This window comes from Chrysoperla carnea, chromosome 2, assembly GCF_905475395.1.
Source record: "Chrysoperla carnea chromosome 2, inChrCarn1.1, whole genome shotgun sequence".
Classification (NCBI taxonomy): domain Eukaryota; kingdom Metazoa; phylum Arthropoda; class Insecta; order Neuroptera; family Chrysopidae; genus Chrysoperla; species Chrysoperla carnea.
The window spans coordinates 92,534,697-92,547,651 of NC_058338.1; the positions used below are offsets into that span (position 1 = coordinate 92,534,697).

The window sequence follows — 12,955 nt, forward strand, 5'->3', positions numbered from 1 at the left end:
CAGTGTTGATTACTCTGTCACATTACACATACATACATGTCACACATAAATAACTGATATTCCCATATAATACATACTATATATTTCCGCCTAATTTAGGCTCTCACGGATAAACAGTGATGTTTACAAAAAAATGTTTCAAACAAAAATTGTTTTTTTTTATAAGGAACATTTTTTACATTCAAACTTTATTCTATTTCTAACGGTTTAAAAAATGGATCCTACGGACCTAAGACCCAATTGACCTATGTTGCCCAACTACGAACTAGAACTCACGTTTTATGTCCTGAGCACGCTGTAAATTTCAGATTATTTTTCGTTTTTTGAGTTATCGTGTTGACAGAACGACGGACGGACGGACGGATAACCAAAAATGGACTAATTAGGTGATTTTATGAACAACTCAGGTGTTACACCTGTACCAAAATATTGTTGGTAGCATCAATATTTTCAAGCGTTACAAACTTGGGACTAAACTTAGTATACCTTGGTATATTACATATTAATAATAAAAGAAGAGTTGGAAAGCATGTTGAAATTAGAATAACCGATCTAAGAAAATTTACTTTGAAAATCATTATTAAGATGTCATAAAAAGTTTTTTCATCAAAGAAAATCTAATTTTCTTGTCAGAGTATATCGTATTATTAATTAACCTAAATAAGTTGCTATAATTATTTTAACTCCATCACATAGTTTAATATATTATGAACAGTCTTCAATTTTTCTGCTACATTTTCCGTAAATACAAACTGTCCAAAAAGTTAGTTTAAAGTTTTTGTTCGCTGACGATATTTTGAAGGATTATTATTAAGGTGAATACTAATATTTGTGAAATATTATAAACATTCTGACCTGTGATTTAAGGTACTTTAATCATGTTTTCATACGTCTTTTGTGTAATTCCTATCGATTCCCTGAACGATTTAGGAGAAATTAAGTATCAAGTGTTTTTACCAAAAAAAGTTTTTAATTTTATCCATTCTTTGCACCCGTCGTTTCATTCCACGCACAAAGTACACGACTCAACGACAAAATAATTGATTTGCATTGTCATTTTCGAAGATTCTAGCCCCAATCTTATTAAACATTAGTTTTCTATTTATTTAATAATTATACATTGAGGTTTTAGATTCAAACAGTCTGTAATTACTATCCAAAACTTTATAAAAGATGTTCAAAGATGATTTTAAGATTTTGAAAAGCTCTAAAATTTAATTTATTCGCATTAATTTTCATCTTTGAAAATAACGTTTCTGGAATTTTTCAAAACATTAAACTGTTAATAACTCACAAATGATGCACTTATTTGATTCAGAAAATTGACATTTGACTGTTTCGTGCACATTTGACTGTGGCGAGCGAGGGATATACAAAAATTAGACCACTAGGATTTTTGGCAACATCCGGTACTAGCTTTTCTGCACAAGAATCAATTGACAAAATGTGGTTCCCTATTTTTGCTCAGCTCTTTCTAACACCCGCTCTAGTATAATCCCCAATCTTCTTTAATTTACACGAAATTTTCTTTAAAATGTTGCAACCATAGTTGTATAATCAATTCTACAAATTTTTTAATGCCATAAAAACTATTTTGGTTGATATATTTTTGGAAATTCTTGTAAACAAAATAAGAATAATAAATGATCAAGAGAATAATTTTCCTCATTTTTTTCTTGTGTATTGTGTTACAAATGTAACACAAAAAATTTAAAAAAAAAACATCATTTTACTTTAAGAAAAACATAAAACGTGATGATAAACAAACATTCGTGTTATAGACATACACAACTCCAGAAAGAGGAAAATATTTGTTTTGTTTATAAAAATGTCAAGAAAATATGTTTTAAAGATAAATCTTGTTTTAAGATACTATCCATACATCATATATCATACATTTTTTGGTATTCTTGTAAAGAAAATTATCTTTTTTTTCATCAAATTTTCATCTTCAATATTACAGCATTATACAGTGTGTGCATTTTAAGCATATCTGTCTTAAATAACTCTTGACCTGATGTATGATTATTGATTTAAAGAAATTGACGGTGAAGTTCAAAAATGGTACCTAGAGAGCTTTAGGTTTCATCCCTTCACCCCTAGCCACTCAAAAATTGAAATTTCAAATAGTATCCCTACCTTGTGATTCCTTATTTGAAAGAGCATAAACTTATCTCAATAACCAGAGAAAAAGAAAATGAGAAGAAAAGAATGTCCTTTCAAATAATGTATAACAAGGTAAAGGATGCCATTGGAAATTTCAAAGTTGGGGTTTCTATGGGTGAAGGGATGAAACCTAAAATTCTCTAGGTGCCATTTTTTAACTTTACCCTTCTAAATCGACTTATTTTCACTCAAAACAATAATCACACCAGGTCTAGAGTTATTAAGGGTGGATACTTTTGAAATAAACTCTTTATGTAAAACCCGTCGCAATTTTTCCCGTCTTTCCTAGAAAAAGTAGGTCCCATTTTCCTGATAATCCCATTTCCTTGGTGTGCTATGTAGCCAGAACTAATGCTAGGTTTAATGAATTTCGATTAAACAGAAGACTATAAATATGATCGAACATAGAGTGCTGCATTAGAGTGATATCTAATGCAATAAATGAGCCATGACTGCGATGTTTGCCGTTATGTTAAAAATTAAATCAAGAAAGTTTTATAGTAAAAAATTACTTTCCAATTTGAATTTAATTGATATAAAAAATAGTCCTATTTTAAAAATAGCTCAAGTTTATACATTTTGGCCTTAAAATGATTAATTATCTCTATCTCTGACTGTAAATATTAATTCAGACTTCAGAGAATTTTTTCCTGCGTTAAACTACGAGAGTTGTTTGACATGTTTTTTAAATAGGTTTAGTTTTACGTACGGAATATAAATGCACAAATCCTTACAAATTTGGAGGACGGAAGTATCGCCATTTTAAGAAAATTCATTTCGGTTTACCATGTTAAATAAAAAATGTTTATAGTCTTTAGTGTAGATAATTAAAATTCCTATCATTTTTGGCAAATTCCTTATTTTTAACTTCAACCGGTAGTCACTGCTTTTGAAGGTAAGACGGAAACTTATTTTTTGTTAATTATGTCACTCAATATTTATTGAATTTTCATCATTATACTATGCGTACCTCTTTTTTATTAACCTTGAACCCGGTTTTATAAGTCATAAACTGTTGTGATTCAAAAAAAACTTTTTACATAAAAGTTTTAAAAGGAAATTTAATTGTCTACAATAAAGATGATTGTCATTTTTTTGTCTAAAATGCACGGTTACGAACATAAAGCTCAAAACGTTTTCATTAAAATGGAGGCACTTCTGCCTGCTTTTTTTTGTAAGGATTTTGTGCATATGCATTCAACACGTGATACTGAATCTATTGAAATGAGAAAATAACTCCCGTAATCAGTGACGGATTTAGCCTTGCTGCCGCCCTAGGCCCCGTTCGATGCGCCGCCGTTTTTGATAGAATGAATTTCATTAATTTTGATCCAGTTTTTTATTTTAAGGTAACTTAATTTATTTAAATATAATTTTTTAAATATTACTGATAAACAAGACATTAGATTGACTAGAAAACCAATACTTTTCAATACTTTTTTCTTTGTCTCCATATTTTTTTTTTTTTTTTTTAATCAGGGACATACAAATCTTCGGTATTTTTATTTCACACTAAAAACAATTTGAGAAGTCATTTGGATTAAATGAATCCAAGAAGTCCGGGTTCGAGTCCTGGTTCGAGTGTATTTTTTTTCAATTCTCTTTAATTAAGATTACTAGACAAGTATTTGTCAATAATTAGTTTACGAATGAATGTAACATATTATATATCAAAATTAGTCGAACAGACCATGATGTAAATATTGTGTGCATGATTAAAATGTGAACAACAATAATAAGTAATTTCAAAATGCTTCATACACGTGAGATTAATCTCACTAAAGTAACAGAAAGTGAAGAACATTACTCGATAAAGAATATCATTGATCGATTTAAAAATTAACATCTTACCCACACAGATTGAGAAGTAGATTAATGAATTGGATTATAATATTTTCTATCGAAAATTTTTTATAAAAACTATTCTGAACCAATTTTTATAATTGATTGTCTTTACTTTTTTGTGACTCTTAAATTTTGGCTTTTCATAAATTTTGCCGCCCTTCAAATTCTGCCGCCCTAGGCCCGGGCCTCACGGGCCTAGGCCTTAATCCATCACTGCCCGTAATTTAATACATTATGGAGAAGAGTAAATAATTTATATATACATGCATTACATGGTTTAGCTGTAAATACGATGGAATCGAAATTTTACTCTTACACATACATAAATTATTTTTTTAAAGAATGCTTTTTATTATGACTTTTTATTACGATATTAAAAAACGGGCGTATAAAGTATGAATCTTAAATAGTAAATCCACTACCGATTATTTGAAGTCGAAAGCTTACATGTATTCGTTTCTTTACAAGTCGAAAAGAAAATATCTCAAGCTTTCAAAAACACCATAAGCTTTATTGTTATAGTACATTTACAAACTTTTTTTAAAGAAAAAGAATTTGACCGAATTTTTAAAACTGTGTTACTAAATCAATACATATTCGCATTTTCGTATAAATATTGGAAAACACATCGAAACGTAGAATAAAAAAAAACAGTATTTCCTTTGTTGTTTGTACATATTTTATGAATTTTCTGTTATAATCTAGAAATATTTTATTTCAACATAAAATTTATAAAATATTTATAAAATAACGTGAGTGCTAACAGATGGGATCTAATTACACATGTATCCTGCCTCATCCCAATATCTATTCCTTTTTTTATCCTACTCTTTTTCATATACAATTGTAATAATCCTCAATAATGGCAATTATAAATGAAATAAAAAATTTACATATTTGTCAATATATCCCCACTATTGAGAAAATCAGTGATGACGTCAAACAATAAACATGGCAGTCATAAGAAGGCTTAAAAACATCAGTGGTCTATAGTCTAGTCAACAAATTCAAATTGATGAATTATGGATGAACTGGTCGTAGAAATATGTGTGATAAATCGTTGGATTCGGAATGATGCTTAGAAAAATATGCCAGAAGCGTTTTTCAGCACATAAAAATTGCAAATTTATACAAAATTAAAGATGAAAAAAAGTTAAAGAGGAGAAAATTTCCAATGAAAATTTTCAACTCTCTATCTCCATCATTTATAATTTTAGTTTAACGCTGAATATAGGTCTTTTTGCGTCATTTAAGAGTGTTGTAATAGTGTCAAAAACGAGTATGTCACACTAAATAATTTTTTAGACATTAAAAATTGATTCAAAAATTTGAAAATACAATTTTTTTAAGTATTAATATTTTATGAAATATTGACGAAAAATGGAACACCTTTTCATGTCATCTTTAATTGTTTATAATTTTTGCAATTTTTTATGTGATAAAACGCTTCTGGTATATTTTTCTAGACATACACCTAATAGGAGACAAAAGAACATTTAATTTAGAGATAAAAAATTTTTTATTAGAGAAGCTATGACTCTAAATTCAAATTAGATATGAATTTAATTTCGTTCCCATGCGATTGAGCTACGAATTTTTCACTATTTCTCCTGTATTATTTGCCTTTTATAAAACCAATTACGTGCTAAATAATACAAATATATAGAATAGTAATAACATTAATAGGAATATAAAAAAAAAAACCAATTACATTTTTAATAAATAATAATAATATAATCTGCTACCATTACTATATCTGTCTGTCTAGTATAGGTGCCTCTCTTTCTAATATTTATTTATTTATTGACATAAACGATTATATTATTTCATTAACTTTCTAGTAGGAAATGATTCATTTCATCCCGAAAAATCGAATCGAAAATCTATTTATTATAGGTCCTAAAATGTGTGCCTCATATGTGTTCTCAGAAATTTTTGTTAGTTTAGTTCGAAACAAATTATTCGAGAATTGTAGCGTCCAATTTTGAAAGTCATTAGATGGACATATAGGGAATATTCATGTATTTTTTTTATATTATATTTATTCATTGTTTACACCGTGATAACAAAGTAAAAAATATAAATACTGTTTAAAAATGCTTTAATTAAGTGTAAAAAAATATTTAAAATACAGAATAATTTTGAGATGTTTAAACGTAGTCTTTTGGCGCTCTCTGTTAATGACGTATTAATATGTGACCTGTCAATTGGTGACAGTTCAATGTATAATTAACACAAAAAAATGAATTTACAACACATTCGTTCTTATTATTAAGTTTTCTAATAAAAAGTCGTAGAATAATGTAACTCAATCTAATACCATACAAAATTTAAGTAATTAATACCATGCAGTATGTCAACGAATTTGACAAGACAAAACTATGACGTTATGTCCGTTTTAAAATTTGAATTTCCGTTTTAGAAATTTTGAATTTCTCTCACTGAATTTGCACTTTTATTAATTAATTTTAAGTAATTAAAAAGATATTAATTACTAAAATAATGGTTTAGACGAAATGTCCAGCCAATAAAGGCGAAAAAAAAATATTTGAAAATTCATGAGCATTCTCTATTATTTTAAAGCAAAGAATAGTTTTGAAAGAAGAGAGAGTACAAGAATTTCTAGACCGGTATTAGTAAAATAGAAATTTTAATGATTAACATAATATTTTTCAAGATTTTATCACCATTTTTCTGTAAGACTATTATTACCCAAGATGTTGGGGATTTAAGGAGGAAAGAGCTTTTTGTTACGCATTATTAATGAAAAGTATAAGAAATTTAATTTATCCAATCGCTGCATACGAAATAAATACATTGACTAAATTTATCACGAATTTATTGATCTGATCTAAGCAGGCCAAATATCCATACAGCTTGTTTCGTATTGTAATTTTATGTTATTTTCCATTATATTATTTATATTGTAATATTGTTTTTGTATAGCTTTTAGTTCATAAATATGTAATAATAATTTTATATGTCATATTGTAGTTTATATGATGTGTACAGACAAAACAAGCCAGATTGAGTTTATCAATCAATCAAAGAGATAAAAAACTATCACAAAAATATTTAAATCGCCAAGAAACCGTCATACTGTGGTATTATCTTAGCTATTTATAAAGTTAGTTTTTACGTCTACAGAGAGACTTTTTACCCGACTGTCAATTTTATTTCTCTAAAAAGCCCAAGTATTCTTATGTAGGTGTTTAAAAAAACAAAACAAAATGGCGGATTTTTGGAGTGAAATAATAAAAAATTTACAAAATCTATCGAATAGGGTATCAAAATGAAAGAAACTCATAGGAGATTACAAAAATATATATCAGTTATATGTTTAAATTTAATAAGGAATAATAAAGTGCCTTTCAAGTTTTAATTTAGTATAATAAAAGGGTTTTTTTAATTGTGGGACAGTAAAAAGTATAAATAAATAAAATAAATAGTTAAAAAAATAAAAATCCCGACTGCGGGAATAAAATCTGAAAAGAAAGAAACAAGTCCAGTAGTTTTCATTGCGACTTAAACAGTCAGGGTCCATTAAAATCTAGACCAACTCAAATCTTTCCAATTATATGCCACGATTGTTAAAATGGCTGTGTTAAGGACTTATTTCTTTCTTTTCAGATTTTATTAACGCAGTCGAAATTTCTTTCTATTATTATTATTATTATTAAATTTTCGAAAATGTTATTTAAATTATAATTCTGGTCGAAAAGTCATCGTTCTACAAGGCTCTCATGCTCATCAGGTTTTAATATGAAAAACAGGCTAGGGGAATAGGAAAGTAAAAGAGAGAACATGTTTATAATAACGAACCTGAAAGTAAACAACCAAAATGGCACATTAAATATATTTAAATGTAAAAATAGAAAGAAAGGAAAATAACACGCGGTGTCGTCATAAATCTGTAATTGCCATACAGACAACATATAAAAAATTGTTTTGCAAGAATAAGATAGAAAAGATTATTTAATTGCTTATATCTTTTATGTTTATCAATCGATTTTAATTTTGACTTCAGATCTTGTCATCTATTCTCGTTCATTTTCAAATTTTATAAGCACAATGGCCTATTATAAAAACTACGCCCATTGTGTAGTTTTATTCATCTCTTTCTATGCCAATGGCGTAAATCGAAATTGTTACCTATTTTATTGATCTCTATCAACTGGATTATATTAAAAATGGTAATCAAATGAGTTTATAATAATTTTAATCAAATTTAATGAGAATATATGACGCTATTTATTTATACAACATATATTAATGCAATTAAGCGTTTTGTATTAATAATAATAATTATAATAATGTAGTGTTTTATTATTTATTAGAATTTAATTAATTACTGTTCAGAGACAATTCATTGCATGTGGAACCAAATTTATTGACACTTTCACACAAAGTCGAGATTCTAAAACATTTTGATCAGAGGATCATTGAACTTTTCGATTAAAAGTTTATACGATAACAAAATCAATAAAAAATAATTAATAAAGAATAAATATTAAAATAAATATTTTTCGATCTAAATTTTCCGAATGTTTATCTTCAATGAATGATAACGGTATTTTTCTTGGGAAAAACTAATCTACAATTATGTAAATAAAAAATAAGTAATGTTTATTTGTATACACATTGAAATATGTATCTTGAAATATAAATATTGACTAGAAACATTATAGTTTGAACAATTTTCTAGAAAAATGATTGTGTTCACCTCAAAAATTCTATGATATCCTTCTACACGAAGAGCATGTCAATTGGTTGATTGGTACGAAAGTCTGAATGGCTCACAATCAATTTATGAGAAAGTGGCGCTACAGTAGCTTATTTTTTAAATATGTACTACTCACAAGTATAAAACCAACTTTTAAAAAGCCACTAATTCACTTTCAACAAATGCACTTGTGACTTGTGGTATTATGGAAACAAACCTTTTTGAAGATGTCAATCGGTGATGCTTATCCTTTAATTAGACACTGCCGAAACTGTCTGGAATTAAAATCTTTTGAAAAAATAAAAAATAAAAATATGCAACTTTTCTTATGAAGTGGCAAAGCAACAGCCAAAATAATCAGTTGTGGAAATTTACAAAGAAAATTCCGAAGTAATGTTTAAGGTTAAGTTTCGAAACATCTTGAGAAGTTTTTTTTTTTCAAATAATATGATCAAAAATACGGAATTGATGACGGTTGAGCTTGTTATTCAAATTACTATTTTGTCTTTATGAGAAAATAAAGAAATTGTTTTGGGAGTTCCAAGGAAACTTCTTAGTTAATATTAACTTTATCAATACACACTAACGCAAATAAGAAGTCCAGGAAATCTGAACGCTATTGATATACTCTGTTAAAGTCATAACCACTACGGTTTGTTATAAATAAACTTGATATAGATAAACTTAGAAGTATATTTCTAGTTTATGTGAACAAACTATTGGATAAATTCCAAGAAATAGAACCTATCTTATATTTATCCTGTAAGTATAAGTTATTGCTATACATAGTAAATTTGTATTACTGACATAAATTTGAAAGTCTAAATAATTTTTCACTCATAAATTGTATATTAATATGTTTTACTTAATAAGATAGATAAAACTAGATGAAATTAACATAGGACAGAGAATCAGAGCTTTTGAAGAAGGTTTTATAGGAACTATGATCCTTATCTCACGTTATTTTTCTGATTTGTTTGCTGGTTGGAAGGTAAAACCAAATAAAGTGCAACAAAAAAGTAACACCAAAAATCGACATGTAGGTTACCTAGGAAACTAAAACTTTTTCAAAAATGCAAAAATATTTTTAAAACTGTCAAATTGTTTTTTTTTTGTCAAAATTTTATGTTTTATCATTAAAAAAATTGATTTGTGAAAGTCATCAGAAGTTATAGCTTCCAGAGATAATTTACAGTAAGTACAATAAAATTTCGTTATTTCGTAGTCAATATCCTGTAATGTGCGCGGACATATTGGGTCGACAACTAAATCAGAAGTATGTCTTTTTTAAACTAATACTACAATTAATTCGTACAATAAAAACTAAAAGTAGCTATAAAATTAAATTCTTCAAACAAGTATTTGACTTCTAAAATTAATAACTTAAATATTCAGAAAAATATATTGTCAATAAAAAAAGTAAACGCTACATTTATAATGTACTAAGGTACGAAAAGAATATAGTTCTTACTGGATGATCCACGACACATCTCATTCTTTTTATACCATGCATATATGTAATATGCAAGGTACACTAAGTTTAGTCCCAAGTTTGTAACGCTTAAAAATATTGATGCTATGAACAAAATTTTGCTATAGGTTTTCATAGAATCACCTAATTAGTCCATTTCCGGTTGTCCGTTCATCCGTCCGTCCGTCCGCCTGTGGACACGATAACTCAAAAACCAAAAAAAGATATCGAGCTGAAATTTTTACAGCGTACTCAGGACGTAAAAAGTGAGGTCAAGTTCGTTAATGAGCATTATAGGTCAATTGGGTCTTGGGTCCGTAGGACCCATCTTGTAAACCGTTAGAGATAGAACAAAAGTTTAAATGTAAAAAATGTTCCTTATCAAAAAATAAACAACTTTTGCTTGAAACATTTTTTCGTAAACATCACTGTTTACCCGTGAGGGCGCCAATGAGGCGGAAATTTTATAATATGTACTATACTTGATTATCAGTTATGTTATGTGTCACATGTATGTATGTGTTATGTGATAAAGAAATCAACGCTGACTATGCATGGTATTTTAACAATTAACTCAGTCAATTGTTTGTTTTCACTTTTTTTGCGTTGTCGGTTAAAAAAATTTAACCGAATGAAAAATAACTTTTGTTAGAATAATAATAACAATTTTATTAACAAAAGACCAATACAATTAAAATAATTTTTTTGTCAGATAAACTATTAAAAAGAATTAAAAATCATTCAGATTATACAAAGATGATTTTGTTGGTGCTTTCTGCAGCTTTTATATAAATGGGTAACTTATTATATATTTCTAAGTATAAAATAAATGGCATTTTCTTAAATATAGGTAATTAATGTTGAGGAATAACAAGCTGAAAACCTTCTCTGGTGGAATAACGGGTGCAAATCACACACCATTTTAAAATTTCTTATGTTATTTTTGATGTACATTGCAGCTTGATAGATGAAAATGCAAGAAACCAAAGCTGTTGTAATTGTATATGCAAGAAACAGTTAAAATTTTTAAATTTTTATACCTTGCATATACGTAATATGCAAGGTATACTAAGTTTAGTCCCAAGTTTGTAACGCTTAAAAATATTGATGCCACGCACAAAATTTTGCTATAGGTGTTCATAGAATCACCTAATTAGTCCATTTCCGGTTGTCCGTCCGTCGGTGGACACGATAACTCAAAAACGAAAAAAGATATCGAGCTGAAATTTTTACAACGTACTCAGGACATAAAAAGTGGGATCGAGTTCGTAAATGAACATCATAGGTCAATGGGGTCTTGGGTCCGTAGGATCCATCTTGTAAACCGATAGAGATAGAACAAAAGTTTGAATGTAAAAAATGTTCCTTATCAAAAAATAAACAACTTTGGCTTGAAACAATTTTTCGTAAACATCACTGTTTACCCGTGAGGGCGCTAATTAGGCGGAAATTTTATAGTATGTACCATACTCGAATATCAGTTATGTATGTGTCACATGTGTGTATGTGTTATGTGATAAAGAAATCAACACTGACTATGCATGGTATTTCAACAATTAATTCAGTCAATTGTTTGTTTTCACTTGTTAAAGTAAGGATTCTCTGAGTTTTAAAGTAGTTCGGCCGATACATGACGAGTCAAGTTGGCAAGCAATTTATATTCATTGAATTTAAATCTAAATTATCAATAAATTTATATCACGTGAATGTTGTTTAAGGGATTAATAATATCGTAAAAAATAAAATTTATACGTCAATTTGACTAGTTATTGACGTTTAACCAAAGTTTTTTTCTGTTTTCTTTTTGGAAAGCGCCGTAAGTTTTTTTTTTTTTTTTTTTTGCATAAACTGAATCTATGATAAATTTTCTTCATGATAAATACTGCTTTGAAGCTCTATCACCGATTATTTTTTGTACAATTAACATTATTTTGAGTTCTTCCACAATATTGCCACTCAAGAGGCCCCAAAACTGTGTTTATTGTCATCAAGGAACTTTGAACTATCATTTACCGTTTACCGAACTATTATTTACATTCACCGCAGTTGCTTAAACAGCCGGATTACTTTAAGTTGAACATATAACGGAGGATCATTTTTTGAATAATTTGAAATAATTGTTAATATATCAAAAGTTTTATTTTTAATTTAATACCGTTATTAAAATAAATGATACCCTCTCAAAAGTCATTTATAATAACTACACTTCTTTCTATATCTTTCTAAATAATGTAATATTTTCTCTTTTAATATATTTATGTCTGTCATATTTTGACATCGTTAAGAAGAGTTATATCAAAATGACGACTACTGGTAATATATTTTTGTATCAAGTTTTAAAATGAGATAACACACTAAACATACAGATTCGTGGTTCTTCTCTATGTTGTTCGTGATGAGATTCTTTACCGAGTTATTCAAAAGAAAGAGAGCTCGCATTTTTATCATGCGATTAAAAAAAATGTGCGGAGCAGTATCATTAGGCTTGAACTATTATCATAGTAACTTGAGAAATGGTTCAGGGCATGTACAGAGGAAAATTCGTACGAGAAGTCTTCGTCGGGACTTTAAGTCAAAGATTACCTTACCTGTGGTTTTTCAACTAAATTTGGTATTCATGGTAGAGAGCACTTTATTATAATTTTATAATTTGACATGTTTCGCATTTTACTCCATTTTCAACTGTGAAAATGTACAACAGATTCATCGTATTTATACTAAAAAATGTGTTTAAAAAAACAATACTGTAA

The 12,955-nt window shown here is 28.0% G+C and overlaps 1 protein-coding gene across 1 annotated transcript in view; it reads left to right on the forward strand.

Moving 5' to 3' along the window:
• Window positions 1–12,955, forward strand: part of LOC123293222 — a 174,826-nt gene that overhangs the window by 76,707 nt on the left and 85,164 nt on the right. The gene's annotated exons all lie outside the window — the stretch shown is intronic.